The sequence below is a fragment of the Echinops telfairi genome, unplaced genomic scaffold, assembly GCF_000313985.2.
Source record: "Echinops telfairi isolate 266 unplaced genomic scaffold, ASM31398v2 ScPeMD7_42;HRSCAF=159, whole genome shotgun sequence".
Taxonomy (NCBI): domain Eukaryota; kingdom Metazoa; phylum Chordata; class Mammalia; order Afrosoricida; family Tenrecidae; genus Echinops; species Echinops telfairi.
This window is the reverse complement of record NW_022103940.1, coordinates 461,872-467,489: the sequence shown is the minus strand read 5'-3', so window position 1 is coordinate 467,489 and position 5,618 is coordinate 461,872. Positions and strand designations below refer to the sequence as shown.

General features: G+C 36.7%; 2 non-coding genes across 2 annotated transcripts; one reads left to right on the top strand and one right to left on the bottom strand.

Annotated features, from left to right (window-relative positions):
• Positions 1-1,548: 1,548 nt before the first annotated feature.
• LOC115869738 lies at positions 1,549-1,683 on the bottom strand. Its single transcript, XR_004046351.1, has one exon. It is a non-coding gene; the product is annotated as a small Cajal body-specific RNA 14 (non-coding RNA).
• A 3,107-nt stretch (positions 1,684-4,790) lies between these two features.
• LOC115869732 lies at positions 4,791-4,954 on the top strand. Its single transcript, XR_004046346.1, has one exon. It is a non-coding gene; the product is annotated as a U1 spliceosomal RNA (small nuclear RNA).
• Positions 4,955-5,618: the final 664 nt, after the last annotated feature.

The window sequence follows — 5,618 nt, the reverse complement described above, 5'->3', positions numbered from 1 at the left end:
GCTATGAGTCAACTGATAGTTTGCCTAGGGGCCAGGAGGAGACATAAGGAAGAGCCTAAAGGGAGGGCCCATGGTTTTTTATGGGCTCCTAAAGTGTCTTCCAGCAAGGGAAATATACTAGCTCTTAAAAGGGAGAAGTAAACTGGATGGGCTTGAATAAAATGGGAATTCCAGAACACCTGATTGTGATCATATAGAACCTGTACATGAATCAAGAGGCACTTGAGCAAAGGGAACAATGGAATACTGCATGGTTTAAAATCAGGAAAGGTATGTGTTAGGGTTGTATCCTCTTACCATATTTATTGGCTCTGTATGCTGGGCAAACCATGTGAGAAACTGAATTATATGAAGAAGAATGCAACATCAAGATTGGAGAAAAGTTAATATTAACACCTGGAGATATGCTGGTGTCATGACCTTATTGCTGGAAGTGAGGACTTGAAGTACTTGCTGATGAATATCAAGGATTTCAGCATTCAATATGGATTACAACTCAGTGCGAAGAAAACCAGAGTCCTCAAAACTCTACCAGCAGATGACATCATGATAAATGCAGAAAAGTTTAAGTTGTCAAGGACTTTGTCTTATTTGGATCCAAAAATCAATGCTCATGGAAGCAGCAGTCAGATCAAAAGATGTGTTGATTAAGGTAAAACTGCTGCACAAGACCCTTATAGAGTGTTGAAAAGCAAGGACGTTACTTTGAGTACTCAGATACACCTAGTCCAAGCCATGATAATTCAAATGGCTTCATATGTATGTGAAAGTTGGACATTAAATAAGGAGGACTGAAGAAGATTTGATGCCTTTGAATTACGGTGCAGGAGAAGAATATTGAAAGTATCATGGGCTTCCAAAAGAACAAGCAAATCTTTCTTGGAAGTACAGCCAAAATGCTCTTTAGAGGCAAGTATGTTGTGACTTTATCTCATGTGCTTTGAACATATTGTCAGGAGAGACCAAGACATCATGCTAGTAAAGTAGAGAGATATGGAGAAAGAGACAGACCATCTACAAGATGGATTCATTCAGTGGCTGCAACAATGGTCTCCCACATAAATGCAGTTGTGATGATGGCACCGGATCAGGCAGTGTTTTGTTCTGTTATATATACTCCCATGTAGAACTCAATGGATGGCACCTAAAAACAATAAAAATAGCACGCTACTTTGCTGCTTTGGAAACATATGCAAGTTTACAACATGCCTCCATTCTAAGCAGAAACTTCAAGTACTGCTCCCCACAAAGCCTCTAACCTTGCAGTATAAGCCACCTGATTTTTTGGTCTATTAACCTTCTGTGGAGCTCAATCATTGACTACTCATTTCTAGGCCTAGGACTCAGCTTTATCAGTCCACTAACACAGGAATGAGACCCCCTTTATCAACTTCAAGAGGTTTCCGGGCTTTCATGTTAGGAATTAAAATATCTGTCTATTGTTCACAGAGTTGTATTATCTTTTAAATTTTTAAAAATTTGGCTTAGCAGTATCCATTAATTACCATGATTTCTTTTTTTTTCATTTTTCCTTATTTTTTCTTCATATATGGATGGAATCATCGCACAGAAAATCTGATCACTATAGAGACCCTGTCGGCAGGAACCTCGTGTTTTGATGTGAGTGACTCTCTATGGGTGCATTGTACAACTAACAAGGAAATCAATACCAGGATCAGTCACTAATTAACATGATTTCATGGTCTCTATTTATCCCTTTACAGACCCCAAACCCTCTGCTATCAAATGCACTCTGACTTATATCACTCCTATATTGGGTTTCCTAGGCTGTAAATATTTACAAGAGCAGATCGCCTCAATTTTCTCCGGAAGAGTGACTGTTGAGTGTAAGCCTTTTGCAGTGCAATGAACAGTACTTACTGAAGAGGCCACCAAGGTTCATTTTTCCCTTTGCAAATACCTGATAAATAACTCCAATTATTTCATTTCCTTCCACCAGTAAATTTTCTAAATTATTTTATGATGAAATTTTTAATAGCTGTACTTGCTGCTAGGGTATATGTGTGTTTCATATTCCACTAGTAATGAGGTTCTTATTTGCAGCTTAAGCAATAAGAAATCCAGAATAAAATTCTGAGAACTTTTCCCTATAGGGTACTTATTATCTATCAACACTTGTGGAAGAAAGCAAGAAGAAGTTGAAAAGCGCAAACAGAGAAGTTGAAATGTCATGCAGTTCTGACAAAACTTCAGTTAAATTGTCTGTTAAAATGTATCAGAGTGAACTAAAATAACTAGACTTTAAAGGCACCTCCAAGAACAATAATTGGACGTGATCCCCCATATCAAGGAGATGTCATTTGGAAAGTGAGGTTTCTACAGCATTTTTTCCCTTTTGCTTCTTCACTTAAATATTTATTTAAAACTGTTTTGTTGTGAATTACGTGAAGGTTGACAGAGTTTATCATCAGTTTTATATTAAACAATTTGTGAAAAGTTTGTTTCAACTCATCTATTGCAACACCATACAAATTTCTCCTTGTATTTCTAGTTACTCTGTCTCCTTCTTTCCTATCCCTCTGAACGTCAGTGTTGCATATATGTTACCCCTTTGTTCTCATATGGTTGACCCTGTTTTGTTTTGTTTTGTTTTTACATAACTTCCAGAAGCTTGTAAAGATCCTCCTTTGCCTAACTTTGTAGGTGGAATATTTCCCTGTCCACTACGTAGGCAATCACCTAATGCCTGGTTGCTAGTTTATAAGACAATTAACATAAAATTGCTGACCATAATCTACACTCTATGCTAGCGACCGCAGAAATCATTTCAACTAGATCTGTCCTCTTCAAAAGGTTGAGCTGGAGTTCTTCAGACAGATATTCAATAGATATTCACCGCCACTGATTCGATGCCAACTTGTAGCAACCCTCCCTATAAGGTAGGGCAGAACTGCCCCAGTTGGGTTCTTGAGGCTGTAACTTTTCATGGGAGTAGAACACCCTGTCTTTCTCAGGTGGAGCAGATGGTGGTTTCAAACTGTAGACCTTGCGGATCGCAAGGTCGACTTGATGGCAGTGAGTTTGGTCTTATGTAATGCTATTCATATGAAGAATGGGAAAGGACTGCCATCAAATAAAGCCTGTTATAAAGAGTTTTATTGGTAGTTATCCAAAATCCTACGAGTAAGAAACTAAATGTGATTTTCAGATAAGTAGAGAAATGAAACTTACACATGAAATTAATTAAACAAAGATGATCAGAAATTACATTAGAAAATCTAAGCTGGTCGATCTACTGAGTACCCAAGAGATATGTTCTATAATCATTCTCTTCAAGAGTGAAGTCATCCCATTATTGACTTGTAGAGGCTTGAATACACAAGACAGGAAAGTGCTGCTCCCCTGATGTTATTTGAGAGAGATATGTAGGGTCATTTAACAGCTGCAAAAGGAATCTGTGAAGGAGACCACAAAAATCAATGTAAGATTTGGAGCAGAATTAAATAAAGAAGAGGTTAAACAAAGGACATGGACAGAGAAAAGGAAAATGAAAAGAAAGAAGTCAATTTTGATGATTTAATTTTGCCGTTGTATAAATTAACGAAGACAAGAATAGTGAGGGAACTCTAATGAGGTAGGACTAGACAAAGCATAGTGATGATTTGCATCAAAATATCATTATAAACACATTAAGAGTAAACACACATCAAGAGAATATGAATTGGAAATCTGATTAATTTTAAATTATTTGTATTGTGTTAATTGAACATGGTCTGCGTTATGCGTATTATCATTATAATTGCTTTAATCTAAGGGTTTTATTTGTAGTTATTCAAATTCATATGAGTAAGAAACTAAATGTGATTTTCAGATCAGTAGAGAAATGAAGTTGATGCATAAAGATTATCAGAAATAATATTATAAAATTTAAGCTTGTAGATCTACTTGTAGCCTATAATCATACTCTTCAAGAATGAAGTAATACATAAATTTATAAATTATTGGTGATAGTTGGTATTGAATCAAATCATTATAACAAATATATATTTAATAAATATTGTGCTAAATTTTCATGTATTTCTCATTTAGAGACAGAAGTGAATTTGTTTGATAAGAGTACTGATGTGTTTCTGTATGTCATTAACATGAAATATGTCATAAGGAACAATTTTTATTGAAAAATGCTTACTATGAGGATAATTTGGGTAGTAAATTTTACAAAAAAGATAAGTCATTTGCCAATTGTTAGGCCACTTAAAAGGTATGTTGTTATCACGATTGAACCATGATTATAACTCAAGATAGATGACAATGTAACATAATTTATCTAGCACCATTTTCCAAAAGGAAATGGAGGGATTTATTTGGTACTGTGAGAAAACTATAAAATAGCATAAGAGACATCAACAACACATAATTTGAGAATGAATAGCGGGATTGGGAGATTAATAATCAATCAACTATGAAGTTAAATTTATAATACAAACAAATACGAACTGAACACAAAAAATACAACTAAAGAAGGCCAAAGGAGAGGAATAAATAATTTCTACGAGCCAAAAATGGTACAGTGGTTAAGCATTGGGCTGCAATCGACAAAGTTAACAGTTCAAAACAACCATCTCCTTAGCAGGATAAAGATTGGGCTTCCTATTCCTGTAAGGAGTTACAAATAGGAAACCCACAGGGGTAGTTCTACCCTCTCCTCTAGCATTGCTATGAGTCAGAATCCACATGATGGAAGTGAGTTATGAGCCAAAAATATGCAATTTTTTAAGGTCCACAGAGAAGAAAGATTTTTTGAGTAGAGAAAAGAATATACTATAGAAATACTTACCTGGCAGGGGAGATACCATGATCACAAAGGTGGTTTTCCCAGGGCGAGTCTTATCCATTGCACTCCGGACGTGCTGACCCCTGCGGTTTCCCCAAATGTGGGAAACTCGACTGCATAATTTGTGGTAGTGGGGAACTGCATTCTTGCCCTCTCCTGTAAAAAAACCCAAAAAGAATACTATAGAAAAAAACAGCAATAACATGTAAATATTTCAAAAGATATCATCAAGAAACAAGAAGAGTGATGTGGAACCTTGTACAAATACATTGTTCTTGTTAGGTGCCTTTGAGGCACCAACTCAGAGGACCTGTGTGCAACAGAAATAATCACCACTTGATCTTGCCCCATCTTCACAATTGTTTCTAGGTGTCAATCCATTGTTATAATCACATTATCAGTATCTCACTAAAATGTTTGCTGTTCTCCTCACTTACCCTCTACTTTTCTGAGAGAACAAATGGGCCTTCTACTCTTGTAAACAGTTCGTTTCAGTGGGTTGCTATGAGTCAGCATTGATTCGATGGCAGTGAGTTTTGAAGGTTTTCTAATCTACTTTTCTAAGCTTGATTATGGTAGTTATATAATCTGTTTTCAATTTGAAAGGACTGAAGTGAAGGAGTGGAGTTTAGCCTGTGAATCAGGTCACAGCTTGATGACCTAATTTGGAGGTGCTAAGCAGATAAATAGCTCGCGGGAGGTAGGATGCAGGCTCACTCCCTGGGAGACATTGCAGCTGACAAGACACATGGAACTACACTAGTGCCCTGAGCTGGAGGAGCCAGATGCTAGGCTCTGCCAGTGCTGAAATCCTTTCCAAGCT